Source organism: Saccopteryx bilineata, chromosome 2 (assembly GCF_036850765.1).
Source record: "Saccopteryx bilineata isolate mSacBil1 chromosome 2, mSacBil1_pri_phased_curated, whole genome shotgun sequence".
NCBI classification, from domain to species: Eukaryota; Metazoa; Chordata; class Mammalia; order Chiroptera; family Emballonuridae; genus Saccopteryx; species Saccopteryx bilineata.
The window spans coordinates 225,392,359-225,412,122 of NC_089491.1; the positions used below are offsets into that span (position 1 = coordinate 225,392,359).

The following is a 19,764-nucleotide window of genomic DNA, read 5'->3' on the forward strand; positions in this document are numbered from 1 at the left end:
CTGGTCATGGCAGAGTGATGCCCCAGAGGGGCAGAGCATCGCCCCCTGGTGGGCAAAGCATCGCCCCTGGTGGGCATGCTGGGTGGATCCCGATCGGGCGCATGCAGGAGTCTGTCTGACTGTCTCTCCCCGTTTCCAACTTCAGAAAAATACAAAAAAAAAAAAATAGAGAAAAAATTGTGACTAAGAGTTAAGCAGGCCTTGGGTAGATCCTGAAAAGTTCAAGATAAAATATGGTCGATTGGACACTAATAAAGATAACTAGCTAGCTGTTCTTGTTTAGCAATTTAAGAGTTGTATCACTTCTCACATGCAGTCAGACTTGGGAATGACACTACACAAAGTCTTTAAAGAAACCCAAGTTACCCTGCCTTTTCAGACAGGTGTACTTGCTATATACATCTTGTCATTAAAATCAAGGTCTTCAAGACTCAAAACTTTGTACTACTTCTGCAAGTTACTTATTTGCAAACTTAATCTGAATGAATAGCTAATGGCTGTTTTTAGAAGCATGTTTGAGGCATTATTATTAGTTTATACCCACAGCCTTTGCTCATGCAAATAAACTGGGGCTTCAGTCTTTACAGGGTAGGGTACAAGGGTTAATCACTTGTTTCCCTTACAAAGTTAATATCGTACTTTATTTGTAGTCTCATAGAGTACAGCTTGATCCTTTTAAATCTGTTTCACAAGTAGTTTTCTTCCAATCAGTAAGAATCAGACTAGTTGAATTAAAAAGGAGTAGAGAGTAGGGAAAAAGTTAAGCCTGAGGTCAAGATGAATCACTTTGGTTGAACTTTCCAGGAAGTCTTGGGTACTTTGAGGTTTGGGTTTAATTTTCCCTTTCCTGGGACATTAGTAGGCAGCACTCTGGGGGTCTTACCTTGAGTTCAGGTGTTGAGGTCCAGCTTAACTGAAGATCCTAGAGATCTGAGGAAGTGATCTGGGGCTGGCTCTACAGGGAGGAAGCCTGGGCTTTTGGGAGGGCGTGTGCAAACCAGACCTATAGTTCTGTGCTCATGTGACCACTGAGAGAGCGGACGGGAACATGCCTTCTACCCCAAGGGGCAGAAGCTGGCATTCCAGCAGCCCTTACCCACCTCCAAGGACAGAGCCCCTGGACCACCAGGGCTTCTAGAACAGGACTTTGGTTTTTATGAGTGAAAGGTTGCCCCCTTGCCTCAAAAGGTATTTATATCTGCTATACATGCAGATGTTATTAAAGCTATTGAACAGCAAAAGTTGATGCCCAGAACCACCAGCAAGACCTCAAAAGCAGCACGGTGCTTTGTCATTCTTCAGAGGTACTTGGAGACACTAAGGATTCTTCCCCTCTCTCAGAGTCTCCCTGAAGGGGACAGTCTGATTGAGCCTTACATTTTAGTAGTTCTCAGAGCTGTCATGGTCCTCACACAATCCGTCATGGGCCCCAGTGGGTGCCATGTCACAGGTTTGGGGATTTGTTTTAAAACATCAAACTACTAAGCAGCCCCTTGTGGTGGGTAATCATTATAAATAATTCGTTATTGTACCTTTGCAGTGTTATCATGTTAAGTGAAACAAGTCAGAGTGAAAAGTACAAGAACCTTATGATTTCGCTCATGTGGCATACAAAACAGCCACAAGTGAACAAGCAAAACAAACAGACTCATAGACACAGACCACAGCATGGTGGTTACTAGAGGTGGAGGAGGGGATGATGAAGAGAGTAAAGAGGGTCAAATATATGGTGATGGAAAGAGGCTAGACTTTGGGTGGTGAGCGCAAAATGCAACATACAGATGATGTACAAGGTGGGGCAAAAATAGGTTTATAGTTGTGAGTACATGGAACAGTTTATCCTTGCTTTATTATTTATCAATATTGCATTATTCTCCATACGAACAACTGTAAACCTACTTTTGCCACACCGTGTATTATAGAATTATACACTTGATACTTATATGTTATTAAAAATGTTACTCCAATAAATTTTATTTTCAAAAACCATAGACCCCAAACCCTAACCCTAAACCTAATACAATGCTAATTCTAAAACTAACACTAACCCTATCCCTAACCATAATCCAAACCTTAAGTACTAACACGAATCCTAGCACTAACACTAAACTAGACTCTTAAATTTAACTCTCACTAACTTTTAACCTTAACCATCTGACTCTAGCCCTAGAAAAGAAAAAAAACAAACGGGCCACCCTATACACCCATGACATTGGCTAGATATCTGGAACCTTTGTTTTCAATGACCTGCACATGTATTTCTCCAGAAATTCCTTCCCTGTGCAACCTGTTCTCATAATGCCCTCCAGACAGGAAGTGGACTACGTGCATGTTGCCATACTGACCACATCTGGCAGGTTGGGGCTTGGTCAGTTACATGACGTAAGCAGTGTAGCACACGGGCTCACCACTTTCGATTTAAGCAGTACTAAAATGCCACTGAGCTTGATTGCCCCAGGGTTTTTCTTGTAAGACAACCCTTAAGATGAGAGAGTTCAAGGAAGAAACTATGGACAAATGTCAACAGTTTAGGGAAAGTAGAAACCTATGCCTTTCTAAACCTGTACGTGTTAAACCAATTTCCTATTTCTTGCCTCTCATTCCTGTTATTTCTGTTTCCACACATTTAGGTGGTTCAATTACTTTGCTTCCCTTGAGTTGGTTTCATCTTTTGCCTTTTTGGGGTCCACCTGGGACAGGAGGAGTCCTGGGTGAGGAGACCCAAGTGCAGCAGAAGAACAAGTTCCTATATGTCTTATGAAATCTTGAGCAAGATTCATGTTCCCTTTGGGCCTCAGTTTCCCCATCTACAACAGGGGAGGGGTGTTGCACAAACCTCTCTGGAAGCCCTTACGGCTTTACCTTTCTATTAAATACAATTTCAAGTAAAAGCACAGGGAGACTGAACTCCAAATTTAAGCTTATATCTCAGGTAGGATAGTTTTGTAAAGAACATCTGTGTTTGACGATGCCAGCGGCAGTTGGGGGATGGGGACTCGTTTTCCCACTAAGAGAACTTGGAAAGGTAAAAGTTCATTCATCTAAGACCCCTGTTGCTTTGGGTGCTTTCTAGTGCCCAGAAGGACCTGGCTCCTTTGATGAGAGCTGGCTGCCACTCACAGGTGTCTTCAGCTATTAGAGAAATTGAGCTACAAGCATACCTGCTAAATTTAAAATTTTACGATGTCTATATGGCATATATGGAATTATATGTCACCCTGCTAAAAGAAAAACAACTATTTACACACTTGAACATTAACATGCTTATAAACCTTTATAGCCTGTTATTATAAAACAGAAAAGAGGGGTGCTGTCTAGGTCTTGTTGTAAATACACAGGGAGAGTGAGCTATCAAGTTGTGAAAAGACGTGGAGGAAACATCAATCCCTATTACTAAGTAAAAGAGGCCAATCTGAAAGGGCTGCTTCTTGTAGGACTCCAGCTATATGACATTCTGGAAAAGACAAAATTAGGGAGATAGAAAAAGAAAAGGATTATTGGTTGCCAGGGATAAAGGGAGAGAGGAAGAAAGGGATGAATGAGTGAAGGAAACCCAGAGGACTTTTAAGGCAGTGAAACTACTCTATACAATCCTGTATTGGTGGCTGTGTGCCACTGTGCATTTGCCTAGACCCACAGAGTGCACAGTACCAGGTAAGCCATGGGCTCTGGGTGATTGTACCGTGGCAGTGCAGGTGCATCCTGGGGAGAAAATGCACCACTCTGGTGAGTGATGCTGATAATGGGGGAGGTGTTCCTGTGTGGGGGCTGAGGGGTGTATGGAAATCCCTATATCTTCCTATCAATTTAGTTATAAACCTAAAATTGCTCAAAAAACAAAGTACTGAGAAATAATATGTATGCATGTATGTGATTTGCATAGATGTTAAGACTTATGTAGAGAGAGAGGGAGAGAATATTGCTGCTCTGTTTGGATTTGCAGCTAGCTTGTTGTCATAACCCCTTGATTTTGACAAAATGGGGTGAATCATCGCATATTCATTTAATGTTATCCCATGCTCAACTTTGTCTTGAGCATTCTGATGGTAAGAAAGCAATGCGATATAATGGATAGTAAAAGTTAGAGACAGACACACAGACTTGTGTTCAAATCTCAGGTCTTCTGGTTGCAACTGTGAGGGGCAGGTGACTTCGTGTCTGAAAGCTGGGGTGGGTCAAGGCCAATGGAAGGTAAAAGGGTTGGTGACTTTGGACAAATGATTTCATCTCCCTGATTTTCAGTTTTCTCCTCCTGGAAAAAGGAGGTAATAAAGTGTGCCTTCCATTAGACTGGGATTACAGACAGCAGGTTCAACACGCCCAACTCAAGGTGCAAGGCAGGACTTAGCAAAGGGGGGCTGGTACCTGCTCAGCCACGTGCAACATGCTCGCAGCTAGCTGGCTGGGGGCTTGTAATCTGATTGCAGAAGGACGGAGCACCTGCGTGGAACAAATGCTCACCTTGGGACACAATACATAAATCCTTCATGGCCCAGACGCGTGCTAGGTTTGGTTCAGTCTGGAGAAATGAAATTCAGAAAGTAAGGAAGTGTTCAGGCTCAGCGTGGAAGGGAAAGCTGAACCTCTTGGGCCTAAAAGGGTCTTGGGGGTGGGTGGTAATGAGACTCTGAAAGGAAAAGGAAAGAAATGATGGCTTCCAGAAAAGAGACCACCCAGGCAAAGCAACAAGGTGGGGACCAGTCCAGAACAACTGAATGGGGTGCCTTAGTAGAGAGGAGGGAAAGGATGTGGGTAATTGAGGGAGAGTGATGGAGAGAGAACCTTGGCCTTCATCAGGTCTGGGAACACAAGGCTCCAAGAAACCTTGGTAGCTGATTATGCTAATGAGGTTCCTTAGATGCAGTTAAGCAGGCTGCTAATAGTAAACATCCCAAGTCCCAGGACACCTGCTGCTGTCTTGGTGCCAAACTTACTCTGTCCCTCTTCTCTGATTTCAGACAGCATTGTGGTAACTTTCCACACCAGCCTGTGCAGTATGTACTGAATTTATAGTTTACGGGGATTTCTCACACGCCCATATATGTTTTCCACTGGAGTCTGTACTTTTTCCTAGACCCACCCGGATTCCAGAGCATGGTTCACTTGTATGCCAAGTTCATAGTCTTTCTCTTTGTCACTCTCTTCTCTTTATAAAACCTAGGAGAAAGTTACCATTAAAATGCTTCTACATATTTTTAACAGAAATGAACAAAGGACCTAGAAGAATAATTGCAACGGTAACTTCCAATCCTATTTACGTGGAGAATAGCAGTCATTCCTTAGAGGCCAACCCAGAAAATGAGTTTGCCCAAATCTAAATTTTTGCTCATCAAAGTTTGAATAGCAATAGCTATAGGCGCATAATCCCTTTTATAAGTAAAAAAAAAAAAAAAAAAAAAAAAAAGAAATAAAAAGCTGCTTTAAGATTTTTATAAAGATGGTGACTTAGATTCTGTAGTTCTGAGTTTCTTTATGAAATAAGTTTTTTTTTTCCTTTAAACAAAACTTTATACAAAGGGAAACTGCGATTATTTTTGGTTGTTTTGAGAACTCTTGTTCTCTATTGATTCATAGAAGATGGAAGTAGCTTCCCCAACACTTTCACAAAAGTCATCTCATTTAGCAGTCCTGTGAGCCCTGTGGGTGGAATTTCTCCAAATTTACAGATGAGAAACTAAGAATTCAGGTGACTTGTGGGAGTATCTATCACACAGCCTGTGGGAGAGCACAATCCAGGCTTCTCACTTTTAAGTCTAGCCTTCCCCCCACCCCCCACCATGAGCTGTTTAAGGAAAGTCCTGTGTTCACCTTGGGCTGGGGGCTATAGTGCGGAAGGGTGGAGACCTGCGGTGGAGACAGAAGAAACCAACCTCTGCTGATGTTTCCCCCATACATCCCACCGTGTGCTAGGACCCTGCGGCTCAGAACGTCTGTGTCCCTCTCCCCAGGCTGCTATGGCTAGGAGTTTGCATAACTGAAATTCACACCCAGGAATGTTAGATTCCAAAATTATCTGCCAGGCCAAGGGCTTTTTCTCAGTCCTTTCATATATATACTTGGTAAGGCTTTAGGAATTCTTGTCAGATATTTATGTTTTCCTATCTAGAAGTTTCCAAAACATTATTTGACTTTTGCTAAGAAACGTAAGGCTGCAATTCTTTTAAGCCACCTCCATGTTTTTCAAAACTACTACACAGTAGCCCTGCAGTTGTGCTGAAGTGTAAGTTCTCCGCAGTGCAGCACCAAGAACCCAGAAGATGGCCTCAGCAAGACAAACTGAAACAGGTGCAGAGCCAGCAGCTACGAACTGTTCCCAGGGGCCTGGCATCGCCCTCCCATTTGCTCCCTGTCGTATGGCTGTCTTTGTCAGGTCCTGTTTGTGTTCAGAAGTTCACTGATCTTATGAAAGAATGAACTTGAAAAGTCTTGCTTCAATCATTGCAATAATTAGCATATTTGGACACTGTTATCTTTTCCTTTTATTGGAAACATGTTCAAGAACGGGCTTGTAGTTCATCCAGAGCTACTCAGAATACTGGAGCACATCACTTGTAAAAATATCCAGGAATTCACCCAGTTCCGAGGGGGTGTCTGAGTTTCTAAAATACTTCTGCAGGACGTGTATAACCGCCCCTCCATGCTCAGCAGGTACTTTTAAAATCATGATAAATGTTAATTTATTGAATGACTTGATTGCTTTCAAGGAAAGAAGGAATGGGAGAGGAAAAGGAACTAACAGGCTTAGAGGAAGCCTTCCTGCAAACCTCCAGGGCCTCTGATTTACCATCCACACTATGATCTCTCAGTCCCTCTGACCGTGAGCTGGGAGGGGCTATCAAGCCCTCCCACCCCACCTTGTTGGCACTTTAACACTCTCTGCGGCTTCTTTCCTTCAACTCCCAAACGTGCTTCCTCCCTTCTCTGATTCATGAGTCAAGGGTGGTTCTCTTGGTAACCATGTTTTATTCAGAACATTTCCACTGTCAGTGGCTACTGGATCAGAAGACATTTTGGTCTTCCATCTGTTTCTCTGATGATTCATTTTCTTTATGCTGGGTGGACATTTCCTCTTCCCTCTGCTCCTGTTCCCACACTCCATTATGTTACCCAAGGTCTTCCCTCATCCTCATCCTTTATTTCTGCTCACACTCTCTGGGCATCCTCCACCTGACTCTCTTGACCACTCCTGGTCTCATCACTCCACTGTCACTTACCAAGAGTGCCTCCTCTAAGATCCAATCTGTGTTTCCAACATCCCCTGGGACAGCTCTCCTGGGAAAGTCCCCAGAACTGGCTTGTCCAGAATGAACCTCACATTATTCTCCCTAGATTCAGTTACTTCCCCTGAGCGGTGGTTCCAAATGTGGGCATCCTGGCTCTCCCCCTGTCTATCCTTAGTTCCTTCTCTCCTGCCTAACCCAGCACCAGTCCAGAGGCTCTACCTGCTTCTGCTCCTTGCATAGTGTCTCTCTTTCCCTCTCCATGCCTCTGCTCTGTCCCAGACCTTCACTCCTTTGACCCAGCCTCTCAAAATACCCTTCCAACAGGTCACTTGGCCACCACTGCCAGATCAAGAAAGTGTAGCACACAACCGAAAACACCCACAACCTTCAGGGAGCCCCAAACAGCGCTTTCCAGGCAGCCGACCCCGGAGTCTCATCACCTGAGGCATAACACATAAGGGGCGACCTTTAGAGACCAAGGACCTGGCTTTGAAGCCCAGCTTCACCCCCTTCTGAAGTCTGGGTTCACAAGCGAGTTACTCGGCCTCCGCAGGCTGTTTCCCTCATCTTCAAAACAAAGCTGATATTTTTTTTTTTTTTTTTTTTTGCATTTTTCTGAAGCTGGAAACAGGGAGAGACAGTCAGACAGACTCCCGCATGCGCCCGACCGGGATCCACCCGGCACGCCCACCATGGGGCGACGCTCTGCCCACCAGGGGGCGATGCTCTGCCCATCCTGGGCGTCGCCATGTTGCGACCATCCTGGGGGTCGCCATGTTGCGACCAGAGCCACTCTAGCGCCTGCCACTCTAGCGCCTGCCACTCTAGCGCCTGCCACTCTAGCGCCTGCCACTCTAGCGCCTGCCACTCTAGCGCCTGCCACTCTAGCGCCTGCCACTCTAGCGCCTGGGGCAGAGGCCACAGAGCCATCCCCAGCGCCCGGGCCATCTTTGCTCCAGTGGAGCCTTGGCTGCGGGAGGGGAAGAGAGAGACAGAGAGGAAAGCGCGGCGGAGGGGTGGAGAAGCAAATGGGCGCCTCTCCTATGTGCCCTGGTCGGGAATCGAACCCGGGTCCTCCGCACGCTAGGCCGACGCTCTACCGCTGAGCCAACCGGCCAGGGCACAAAGCTGATATTAAAGCCCACGGGAGAGGTGATGAGCGTGCGGATCAAGCGTACTTAGAACAGTCTGGCTGTTAGCGAGCGATCCCTCAGCAGTATCGGCCATCAGCATCATCATGACCATTGTCATCACACTCCCATTCCGTCCCTGCAGCTAACGCAGCCCCTCTGTGCACCATGGGCCTCCCTGGACTTGTTGTCCGGTGCATCCTGTGCCGGCACTCTGCCGACCTCTGACCAAGCCACCCCACCCCAGAGGCCTTGTGGAGGCTGCTCGTGTTTCAAGGCACTGTCCGGTGCTTCTCCCATCTGTCTTGAGCGAACATGCTGCTGCCTTCTCAACTGTCCCCAGCCCTTCGTGGGGACCTCGTATCATTCTCCTCATGTCCTCCTGACAGCAGAACCATTCTTGCACTAGAGCATTTTTTTCTTTTACTATTTCTCCTGCTCTGTTCCCATCTACATGTCCTCCTAGCAGCGGGCTGGCAGCTCCTGCATCAAGGACTGGTCTTTCCTGTTGGTATTTCCTGGAAATTATGGAGAGTGAGGGTGTGGCTATCCAAATCCTGATGGGAGTTAATTAAAAACTCATTAAATCTACATTTCTGTCAACTGTGGGGCAGAATGTCCTAGAATTTTTTTTTTCCTAGATATTGAAAACTAAGCAATGTGTGGTCCAAAAGCATAGTTTAGCGAATGTTCCCGGGATATTGGACCAGACAAGTTAATATCCATAATTATAAATTTTATGTTTAAATATGCACGCCCTTGTGCAGCCTCATACTTTGACCATCGTGTTCTGGCCTGGGCCGCCCCCATTAAGAATGAAACGCGTTTGATTGTAATCACAGAAAAGTGGTTCTCCTAAGTTACAGTCCTATAATATTTCCTCTTTAAAATGGGCAAATCTTAGGGAAAAAATTCTCTTCCACTTAAAATTTAAAACACATTGAGAGCCAAATACCCTTATTGCCACAGGTATGCTAACACAGACCGTATCTAAACACAGCATCGGAGGGAAACGAAAGGGATGTGGGTTCCCCTGTCTCCTGGACCGGCCACACCGTGGATCAAATCACCCTTTTCCATCCCAAGATTGCAGCAAAAAATTTTCCCCTGTTTTCTCCTCCAGGATCAAGCTCTGAGTGCATGCCCCCACATCAAGCTCTGTTGTCTCTGCACTTACTTCTCTGATTTATTCCAATTTCCTCCTCTCCAGAGCACTCACCGTGTTTCCTACCTTCCCTCTGTGGGGTTCACACAGCCCACTATATTGTAGGTATGTGGTGCCACTTCTTCTCACTCATAAAAATATATCTCCGTACTTGATCACCCCAGGTAAGCTATTCTAGCAGCTAGTCTTTCGCTTTGTAATGTTCGCCTAGGGAGAAAACGCACCAGGTAGGAGTTTCAGATATGTGTAATTTTCAAAACATGTCAGATGAAAAGTTCTGTTTTGTGTGTTCACAGGATGGGATGAATGTAGGTCATGATTCAACTGAAGGTGTAGTTGTAAGAAAAACTGTGCCTTCATGTGAATGCCTGTTGATTCGACAAGCATCACCTATAGAAGCTTCCTGAATCAGGCCTGGCAGGGCAGGATAGGGAGAGACAGCTATAGAAGGTTCCTGGCCCGGTCCTGGTGGGTCATTGATGTTTCCCTGGTGCTGGTGCTAGATCCAAAGCTAAGCTACTAGAGAAAATTTATAATTTCACTTGTAGACGATTAAATTATACACATAGTGATGGAAAGAAAAATAAAGATCCCAAGAGGCAGAATAGAAACTGTCTTTTAAATTCATTACAAAATATGGCTCATGTAAAACTAGATTCAACAAATGTCTAATGGATTCCCAGGTTCAAACACGAAGCATATTGAAAATCTACATCCAATTCTGAAGCCAAAAACAAGATTCTGTTGCTGTGGGTCTGTACACATTTTGTTTTTGGTTCTTAAAAATAGATAAATGTATTTATATATAATTCAATGATTTTATCAAATTACCTTTTTGAGGCATACCTTTATTTTTCTTTTCTACCTACTTTTAATTCACATTGTATTTGTGTCAGAGAGAGTATCTGGATGTGTCTTTGTAAATTCACCTAAATCCTCTTTGGAATAAGATGGATTTAAAGAAACAAATTAATGAAAAGTAAATAAATTTGGAACCTGTTGGTGGCCACTTTGCAATCCCAAAGGCTGGACTGTCACCTGCAGGGATAACCAGGGTGACAAAGGTACAACTCACAGCCAAATGGGGCATAGACATCATAGCATGCTCTTCCTTGGAGCACATGACGCCTTGACACCCCACACCAATCACAGTCTGCAAAAGCGTCCCAATGGGGTTGCATGAAATGTTAATGAGAGGAGTGACCGATAGTTGTAAGGGGTAGGTGGACGTGGAGACAGTTCTGCGGTCCAACTTGGTTGTACAACTTGGAATTGAAAGTTAAAGGACGCCTTTGCTGCAGACTTTTCAATATGCTAATGATGACTGTGAAGTTCCAGGAGGGAACTACACTGCTGTGACGCTGACGGGTTTCCCCAACCTATCTAAGTACACATCTTTCTTCTTGCAGAGCAAGAATGACACAAAACTCTTCAGGACTCTTTGCTTGCCAACAGAATTTCCCAGAATAAATGATGCTGTACTGTCAAACTTGACTGTGTTTTAGAACTCTCTTTCTGCCTTCTGGCTCAGGGAGCTGCTCCTGCCCCTAGGCCCCTAAGACAGAAAGCATAGGGCCAGCATCTAAAGGGTCTCCCTGCAATTTCCCAGAAATTGAGTCATGAAGGCACTGGAATCCTCGCCTCTCCTTCCCTTCCCAAGGCAGCACCCACAGTGGCCGGGGCAGGGGGTGTGCCAGAAGCTGGAACCCTGACTTTTGTTTGATCATATATTCACAGCATTCCTATTGCCAAGAATCCAGTCTTAAGACCTAATATCCAGCACCTTTGTTTGAGTGTTGATAAGATCAATGTCACTATGACAGCACTTTTTTAACCCTGTTTAGAGAAGGTCATTTTTTGAGAAACTTAATCTTCACTATGAACGTTAGATGAAAATTATAGATTTAAAATTTATTAAACAGAACAAACTATTAAAAATAAAATACCGTTGAATTGTGACATTGTTGACATTGTACTATTCTCTCTAGGCCTAGCGTATGGATGTCCTGGGTTCGATCCCCAGTCAGGGCACACATGAGAAGTGATGTTCTGCTTCTTTCTCCCCACCCCCTCCCCCTTCCCTGCTTCTTCCTCTCTCGCAGCCAGTGGCTTGGTTGGTTCGAGTGTCAGCCCTGGGATCTGAGGATAGCTCAGTTGATTTGAGCATTGGCACCAGATGGGGTTTGTTGAGTGGATCTCAGTCAGGGCACATGCGGGAGTCTGTCTCACTAGCTACCCTCCTTTCACTAAAAAAAGAAAATATTCTGTAGACCTACATGGTCAGTTTCATCATGAATGTTTTGGCTGAATACACACTGATGATATTGTTGTCACTTGTATATATGTGTCTGTGATGAAGTGCATCATCTCTTTATACAGAAATTCTTTCCCTGGACTTTTGAAAATTTGAAGAAGTCAGGGCAGGTCCTTAGTATTTGGAAAATTCTGGACAAAGGAGCCAGGCGTTTCGGGGCTCTCCTATTTTCATTAACTCCTAGCAGGTATGTAGGGATGGGGTTGTTAGGAAGACTACAGATGATTCCAAATTTCATGACATTCAAAGCACAAGATGAACTTCAAATGTGTTCTTAGGGTAAGGATAGACGCAGAGAGTAACTCAGGAAGTGAGAACGCCAGATTGTGGGAGCTGCCCTCATATTCTAGGATGGGGCAAGATATTCATCTGCAAATATTTGAAGACGTAAGCATCACTGAGTGAGCGCATTATGTGGCCTCGTGGGCACAAATTTAGCAAGCGTTCTTACTGAGAACTTACACAGTTAATTGCGATCAGAACTGGGGACAGCATTAGTAGAAACTGAGGAAAAGGAGGCTGTTTCTGGTCAGACATATAGATATTTCACTTGAGGGACAAACCCTCAGGTTCAAAGAGAAGCAGGTTCGCATGCATGACACATCATTCTAAGTTCTAGGCTCACAACTAGCATGATGGTCTTTTGGGTTTTCACTTGGGGCTTTTCAAATGGAAAAGGTGAACCATGAAATGAGTGCCAACACTCCCAAGTGTAGAAAGCGCAGAGCTCTCATAACCTCTTACCCATGGGCTCAGTGATGACCTAAAAGTTAAACGTGCAGGGAAAAAAAATGACATTTCATGGCAACATGACAATGAAATAAGAAACGTCCTAGATGTCATGCAGAATCCAGATCAGTTTCCCATATATCACTCACTGGTCATTAAATATGTGTAAGCATGATTATTTGATATTTTCACTTATCATTTCTCAGAGTTACTCAGAGGGCAGTGAGCAGCTAAAATTTATATAAATTAATTCAACCATTCCTTCAAGAAACAAGTATGGGGCTTGTGTGATGTATGGCACAGAGCAGACTCGTTGTAAAGTCAATGCATCCCAAGCTACAGGCTCCTCACTTGCACCAGCCTTCTCCAAAGTTCTGCGCCTAACTTTGTGTCATGATGTTTCATTCGTTTTCCCTGAGGAGGGCCCCCACGTTGTATAGTCTTCAAGCTCCATAAAATCTGAATCAGCCTATGGTGTGCGCACTGGAGAAACACACAAGAATTTCAGCCTGGGCCCAGGGCAACATCAACTGAAACCCAAACCTAGCTACCTGGGTCCTCAACATTCCCTGAGAATCAGATCCCTGACTGAATGTTTCTCCTCTGAGCTACCCCTTTGTACTCCGATGACCCCACTTGACTCTGAGGACTAATGTGATCTGTGATTCCAGAAACATGGTCAGGCTCAAGATACCATTTTCCTGAACTCAGAACCCAGGATGGGGTGTGAGAGGCCCATGCATTTCTGTAGCTATGGCCCAGCCATGCAAGAAACATCTGTCAGCTTAGTTTAATGCAAATCGTACACATCTAGATTTCTCTGAATCTGAGCTACCGGGTCATGGGGAAGAACAGAACAGAACTTACTCTGTTGCTGATTCATTCTGAAGTTTCCTCTAGGTCCTCTGTCCTGAAGTAGCACAGACACTCCCTTCTACTTGATTGCTTACTGTGATGTGTGTTTTCATACCAAGAGTCAAATCCTTGTTCTTGTGCACCTTCTGATACTGTGAACATAATCTGGCAACTCTGGTTCATCTCATCTCGTGACCAAAATATCTGGAGTTTCGTGCTATAGAATTTTAGGTCTAGAAGCAAAGATTGCATTCTGGAATTAGGCTGCATGTGAACTTCTAGAGTCACACTGGATTGCAGTGAGTATGGGTTCCTCGATCCCTTCTCCAGTAAAGGTGCAATGCTCAATGAAGCGAATGCAGGTACTCAGACTCCTCATGAGTCTTTCTTTATGAAATGAGACCTTTCTTTGTGGACTGAGCAGGAACCTTTTTGGTTAAAAAGCCAGGTAACATGATATGGATTTCTATGCAGACTCCAGCTGTGGTGCACTCAGCGGACACGACCACACCACAGTCTGAATGAATCCAGAGAGCATTTTGCAGAGGGGATGCTATTTCTCACATAACTACTTTCTTTCCTTTTCTTTTGTCAGGAATGTCTATTTGCTCATTTTTTTCCTTTCATTTCAACCAAGTAACACTTAGCAAATAAAACTTCCTTCCCAGAATTTTTTCTCTCTGTCTGTGCCTTTGTCTTCTGTTCTCCCTTTCAAAGTGGGAAGGCAGGCTTCCCTTTGTTCCTGTTCTTGGGGGAGGTCTGGCACTTCTGGGACTGCTCACTCCGGCCATGATTTCTTTCCCTGTCCATAAACCTGGTGCCAAGACACAGTGTAAGCAGCAGCAAAGCCAAGGATGTTGGGTCAGGTCTATCCCCTTCTATGGCACAGCATCCTTGAGGGACGCAGAACAAGTTAATCTTTCTTGGTTCGTGTTGCTCCTCTGCTGTCCTGGTACCCAGTCCTGCCACACAGCCCACCCCTCCAATGGCATCAGGAACCCACTCCCAAGGTGGCTGTAGGAGAAGAAGGAGAAGGGTGGGCAAGAGGGCAGGATGGATAATAACTTCTGCCTGATGTGCTTCCTGCACTTACCCATTCATGAGCAACTCACTCTATTTTGCAAGCATAAATGCTAACATTACTCTTGCCAGAGCTTCCTGACTATTTTGGGTATAGGGTTATTTTTACATCAAAGAAGAATGGAAACAACTTCTTTGGAGATACCCATTTACTCCAGTGGGAAGTGCTTGCAATTGTTATGGGAGAAAGACAGTGGCTGAATTACTTATACATTAAAGCCCGAAGGAAATGATTAGGGAGGTTTATATGCCTTAAACAATCATTCCCAGGGGGCTAGTTGTCGGCCACTGTACAGGGCTTATGGCTCTTTCTGTGGACTGTTACAGTGGTTCTGAGACTCTCTGCTGGGTTTGCCAGGCAAGTCCACTAACCACTCTGGACTCTGAAACCCTGTGTGAGAGGAAGCTGGTGGCCATTCCGTGTCTAACAGATGAGAAGGGGTGTGGCAGGAAAGGATATTTCAAGTACTTGACAGTTACTGATTAAGTCCGACAACAACGTTCATTCGCCTCTCTTCAGTGCCTGCAGCCACATATTAGTGATTCTCCTTGCTCCAACCAAGCATGTTGTTGTCACCCAGGTATATAATTACACACGTGCACACATGTGTGCCCACACACACCTTGAGACAAGAGAGGGCAGCCTTTTCCAGGTTCCCCCTCACAAGCGTGTGCTGAGCTCCGTGTGAGGCAGCCAACAGACCTGCTTTTGTTGGCTCCCCAGGACAGCTGGTGTGGGAAGGCGGGGGTCTTGCTCCCACTCTGTCCCCTTCAGGTAGGGCTGTCTGCACTGGTTAGAAGTGTGAAGGGAAGAAATCGGGGAAATAGCACTTTCTATAAAATGACCACAACTGTTGGAGGAAGGAAGGAGGAGTAAAAGAGAGGGAGGACTTTTTAAAACAAAACCTGTTTTCCTTAAGCAACCAGAGTCACAAAATTCAACTAGGTCTGCCGCTATAAAACCCCCAGACAACTTATGCATTTATTTTACTCAGAGAAGAAATGTCAGCTCTGTGATTTCATGAGCATTTTCTAAGATATGACCACAGGCAGTTTGATGAAGCCCTTTCACTTCCCAACTTTTCGTGAAGACCTGCCCCGTGACCTCTGGGTCGCCGTGCCCTGCGTGGTAATTTATTATAGTCACAGCTAGGGAAGGAAGAAAACTGCTAAAAAAAAAAAGTCAAGCCCAGAAAAGAACTGCCCGGGAGCTGTGTGTGAGGTAAGTGCCCAGGGGTTCAAATGGGGTTCAAATGGAAGCCTCCTGATGTCTTGTTTTCATAAAAGGATGACATTTAAAAATGCATAATGGTTGTATTTGACTCTCTTTCTTTTTGAGACTTAGGACTATTTCAATTTGAGAGAAGTTTCCACCTGAGGCTATTGTTGATCATTACATATTTGTTTAAACATTTACCAGAGTAGACAAATTGGGATAGGATCTGGGGTAACAGCTGATTATGAGCATGCATGTGACTTCCAGTTTTTCAGAAAAAGAACATTAAGAATCACTAGTAGTTTTTTTTTCCCCCAAGTCTTTCCTTTAGGGCAAGAAAAAAAAGATTAAGGTATTTTCCGATAAGAAGACATAAATCTTAGTGTTTGAACTGCGTGTAACAAGCTTTGGTCTTTACTTTTCTTAAGTTAAACATTGCATTTGTTCTATGTTTCTGAATCTGTGACTTTAATTGTGAGGTCAAGAAACATGCATTGAACAACAAATTCTTATTTCCTCCAGGCAGCTAAATGCGGAAGTGCAGAGAGGAGATTAAAAAAAAACAAACCACAAAACAAAAACTAGTTTCCCAGGAGCTATGTGGAAATTTCACCCAGTATAATTTTTATTAGCTGAGAATAGTCTGAAGGCACATGAAATTATATACAGATTACAAAGCGCATTTTCCGGGGGTCGCAAAGAGGGTTCCTAAGGTTTTCAAAGTCAGAACTGTTTACATTCCTTGTACCTACCACGGAAAACTTACATAACTTTTGTCTCGATAAGGATAGGTAACAGATTTTTAAATATTCCAGTGAGGTTTCACCTTACGGCAACATAAATTGATTTCTCCACCAACCAAGGAAAAATCAGTGCCGGAACGACCCAGAGAACTCTCCAAGATCACTGAAAATCAGTACCGAGCTCAACCAGACAGACAGCATGAGAGAGTAGCCCTCGGACAGAGAGCTCAAAGCATTTCTCCCCCCTTGATCTAGATCACTTACACCCTCAAAATAAAAAAAAAAATAAAAAAAAATAAAAAGGAAAGAAATAAAAGAAGGAAAAAAAACCAAGACAACATCTGGATATTGTTTCACAGGCAAGAATAAAGCCCTTCTTTCCCCTTTTCTTTCTTTTTTCTTCCTTTTGCCCCCATCATTAAGTAAAAGCCCGTTTTTCCGTAGGCAAACAGCACTTGCATGTTCCCCCAGATAAGCCTGGGCGTCTTGAATGATTACAGGGAGTTTGCAAAGAATCACACTTTCTCATTACCTTGAGGAGAGAAGCCTCTCAGACACCTCTCCCATGCGCTGCCTGCTCAGGGCTGACACACGACTATGCGGCTCTTACCTGCAAGGACGGACAGGGCAGCGTCCCTGCTCTGCTCCAGGTGAGCTTCTGTCGGGGCAAAGCCAGGATCAGTCCATGCAGGTCGCCTTGGGAAAGGTAGGTGTTTGGGTTTCCTCAGAATGGAGGAAACTCTCCGGCTGTTCACTGTCAGTCAAAAACGAGTCGGTACAAGTTTTAGTAGGATTTACCTGAAGGAACTGAGGAGAGAAAGAAAGAGATTGGAAGAGACTGGGCGGAAGGAGGGAGGGAGGGCTATGAGAGAGGGAGGGAAGGAAAGAAAGTGAGGGAGAGGGAGAGGGAGAGAGAGAGAGAGAGAGAGAGCAAGAGAAGAGTCCATGATGTCAGCAGTATGTCTTAAGAAAATCTACAGACCAGCAGAGAATTCTAATGGACACCCAGTTTTGTGCTTTTCAGACACCTGTATAAAGGAACACTGATACCCTTTTAAAGAATGCCAGTTAATCTTTGAAGAAACTTCTGTCACTTGTCTCAAAGCCTTTCTAAGGTCCCTTTGCCTAAATAAACTATACATAAATAACCAGAGTGTTTTTTTTTTCTAACAAACTCTCCTTTCCCCCAAGTTCTCTCTCCCTGTGTGCTCTCCCCACTCCAAATGAATAGTAACAGAAATCTCTGCCTCCAGACAAATTCTGGGCAAACCCATACAGATAACAGATATATCACATATCTATACATAAACGGAATGTCACAAGGGGAAACTGTGTTTTTAGTTCAATCCCCTTATGGCCATGTTGATTTTTCCTGCAAGCTGTTCTCCTTGATCAGAAAGTGTCAGGAAGTTGGAGAGGTTCTCTTGGATCTCAGAGACAGGGGTCGGGGCCCCCCTGTAGGACTCTGGTCTCCAGCATTCATGCATAAAACCTGAAGCTCTTATGAGAAATGGTCAGAATTCCATTCTTAAAGCAGGAGTGTAAGGGGACATCCCCCTGTCTCTGGGCATGGAGAACATGAGCTTTGCCCTTGAATGCAGTTGTGTGCCCTTTCCATACCAAACAGCCTCTTGCGGCCATCATGCCTAGGGAGGCCAGTCCCAGCCCATATGGGTTACCAGCTTTTCCATGGCCAAGTGCATGAAGGCCCTGATGAGTTCTAAAGGAGAGGGCAACTTCCCCACAGGCGTTTTTGTCAATGAGATCCCCTGTACTCTGAGGGAAGAAAGGCTCTCTGTCACAAAGGAACCTGCCAATGAGATGCTCACAAGTCCCCTGCACAGGCACCTGGGTCAGGTAGAAAATGCTGCCTTGAACTGAAGGGAAAAGCAAGTGGCATGACTTATTGGAAGCAGAGGATATGTCTCCCCTGAGTTCTGGAGTCTGGGGAGGAAGTGGTTTCCTTTTCAGCCTGGGAGAAAATGGTGGCCCCTCAGGAACGCTGGCCACCCAGAGGCTCAGGGCTGGAGATACTGAAGAAGCCATGCACAGTTCAGGCTCTTAAAGCTGGAGGACTTGCTCCAGTGCTATAGGATCAGATGGAACTCCTGAGAAGAGATTGTAAAAGTCCCTTATAAAATGGGTAGACACAGAGGTAGAGAAAAATGAAAAGAGAAAGCTCAAAATTTGAACTCTGACCAGGTTGAAATCTCTCAGATGATTTACTCAGGCTGTTCCTTCTGCCTGGAATATTCTCCTCATATTTTCATTCACCCACCTAGTCTGTTATCACTGCTCAGGTCAGTTCTGAGCCCAAATGGTACCTCTTCCAGGACATCATTTATAAGGACTTCACCTCGTATGGTCCCAATCCAATTCTGTATATCAATATTCTCTTCTACTCTGAGTGTCACCTAGCACTGTCTAAATTGTCCCAACCCTTTCTCATGTATGATGTGTTCCATTACAGAGCTCCACCACACCTGTCTTGTGCACTATGTGTCCCTCGAGGGACACCTGACATGTCATAGTCCCTCATAAGAGCACTTGTCGAGTAGATTGATAAAAAATCATAAATGGAGGATATAATTTGTTGTCATGGGTGAACTTTAATCCTGATATCCTTCATTTTAATTAACATTTTCTGTCTCACCTTTAATTAGTAAACTAACATTTGAGTGCTTTTTCTCCCTTTATAAAGCTCTTTCAATAGTGTTATTAATTTGATGCTCAGGCCCAGAAAGCATAATCAGTTTTATTTTTAAGGGCTAAAAAGTGAAAACCAGAGAGAGCAAGTGGTTTACTCAAAGTTACACAGCCAGAAAGAGATGGGTTGAGCTCCGAAATAGCTCTTCTCACTTACAGACCGTGCATTTCTCATTAGGCTGCATTTTTCTCAAATTAGTCTATTGTGACCATACATATGCATGTGTGGATTCCTTTGAGTAACGAGTAATACACGGCATGAATTATAATCATGGTCTGATACTCTGGCAAGTTTCATTGCTTGCAGGACCATGCATAGCAGAACTCACATTCATTCTTAACAGTCTTAAAAGTGATGAAAGAAGAAAATTACTCCAAAGGAGTATGAATACACAAAACAGTTTAAATGTTAAGGCAATATAGGTCATTTTAATGATGTTTACCTGTGTTCATCCTTTTGTATTTGGGGATATTCAACAATTAGGTATTGAGGCTGCTGATCTGACTAGAATTCACAAAGGAAGTAAGGCATTATAAACGTATAATTAGCCCTGGCTGGTTTGCTCAGTGGTAGAGTGTTGGCCCAGTGTGTGGATGTCCTGG

At 44.3% G+C, this 19,764-nt stretch overlaps 1 protein-coding gene across 3 annotated transcripts in view; it reads right to left on the minus strand.

Annotated features, from left to right (window-relative positions):
• The window catches only part of KCNJ15 (potassium inwardly rectifying channel subfamily J member 15), a 42,053-nt gene extending 24,573 nt beyond the window's left edge, over positions 1 to 17,480 (minus strand). The window contains exons 1-2 of one of the 3 annotated variants that reach the window (XM_066259370.1): positions 17,066 to 17,480; positions 9,573 to 9,725 (exon numbers count right to left, since the gene is read on the minus strand). The gene's annotated coding sequence lies outside the window, so the exon portion shown is untranslated. Of the gene's footprint in view, positions 1 to 9,572; positions 9,726 to 16,987; positions 17,009 to 17,065 lie in introns of those variants that run through there. The other 2 variants (XM_066259369.1, XM_066259371.1) reach the window with 2 other exon arrangements.
• Positions 17,481 to 19,764: the final 2,284 nt, after the last annotated feature.